This window comes from Hipposideros armiger, unplaced genomic scaffold, assembly GCF_001890085.2.
Source record: "Hipposideros armiger isolate ML-2016 unplaced genomic scaffold, ASM189008v1 scaffold_123, whole genome shotgun sequence".
NCBI classification, from domain to species: domain Eukaryota; kingdom Metazoa; phylum Chordata; class Mammalia; order Chiroptera; family Hipposideridae; genus Hipposideros; species Hipposideros armiger.
The window spans coordinates 3,370,597-3,371,999 of record NW_017731473.1 but is presented as its reverse complement, the minus strand read 5'-3'; positions in this window follow the sequence as shown (position 1 = coordinate 3,371,999).

Genomic DNA, 1,403 nt, shown 5'->3' with positions numbered 1-1,403 from the left:
CCTGCTGCTCAGAGCTGGCATCCCAAGCCAGCTCTTAACCAACGCGCCACTCGGCTGGCCCTGCCTTATCATCTTGAAAGGAATATTTTACTGCTTTTCTAGAAGATAACCAAACAAAAATTACTGTACAACTTTTTATTTTTTTCATTTGTTTCATGTTTTTGTTTATTTGTTTTCTTTTGTCTCTTCCTGGAAAGTCTTTTGCTTTATTACTTGGGGACTCCTAGAGGAATATTTTATACCTACTTTACATATTTTTCTAAACATTAGAAACAATCTGTATAAGGGCTAGCTTATGGCTGACATGTAATAGGCATTCAATAAATGGTTAATAGTAATAATAAGATACCTCCAGAATGAGAGAAATTTAAGAATTAATGTAATGTCATTGTTTCAGCAAAATTAGTATACATAACAAGGATTATGGAAACTACTAAAAGTATGTTCAGTGCAGCAGAGTTTCTAACAGAAAATTGGACACAATCAAAATGTTCCTCATATGGAACCATGGAATATTATTCAACCTTTAATAAAGAATAGGTACTGATGTGAAAACACCTTCACACGATGGGGGGAAAGGAGATAATATAAAATCATCATGTATACCATTATTTCATTTTTGAAAAAATGTTGGATAGAAAAATTTTAAAGAACATTTAGCAAGGCAGAAAATAACTGCCATCCAGAGGTAAAGCGTAGATAATGTTTCTTTTTCTGTTTGTTCAGCTATGCTTTCTAAATTTTTTTAGTGACAATATTTTGCCTTTAAATTTAAACAAAAAAAAAACAATATTAAAAAAAAATTCATGTTAAGTTTCCTGGAGGTAAGCCCAGTTTGAATGTCCAGTTTAAAAAAAAAATAATGTATAGGCTTAATCCACTTTCAAAACCTTGCTTTGGCTAGTTAAAAATATATTCAATGGGCCGGCCGAGTGGCGCGTTGGCTTGGGAGGCCAGCTCTGAGCAGCAGGGCCCGGGTTCAGATCCCACATATGAGGGCCAGGGACGCTGCGCCCTCTACAGCTAAGATAGTGAACAACAGCTCGACCTGGAGCTGGGCTGCCGTGAGTTGCTGGCAACAGCGTAGGCTGCAGTAGGGCAGCAGTGGGCTGCTGTGAGCTACTGTGACATACCGTGAGTAGCTGGCAGCCAGCATGAGCTGCCGTGAGCCACCGAGAGTGGCCGTCCAATGGCCAGCAAGCGACTGCCTCACCCGGGAAGAGCGCAATGATAATACAACATGGGCCAGTGAAGCGACACCCTCCACAGCTAGACTGAAGAATAAAAGGATAGCAACTTGTCTGTTCCCCTTCCCCGATTCCCCAACTCTGTTCCCCTCCCCCAAATCCCCAATAAAATCTTAAAAAATATATATATATATATATATATATATATATATATAT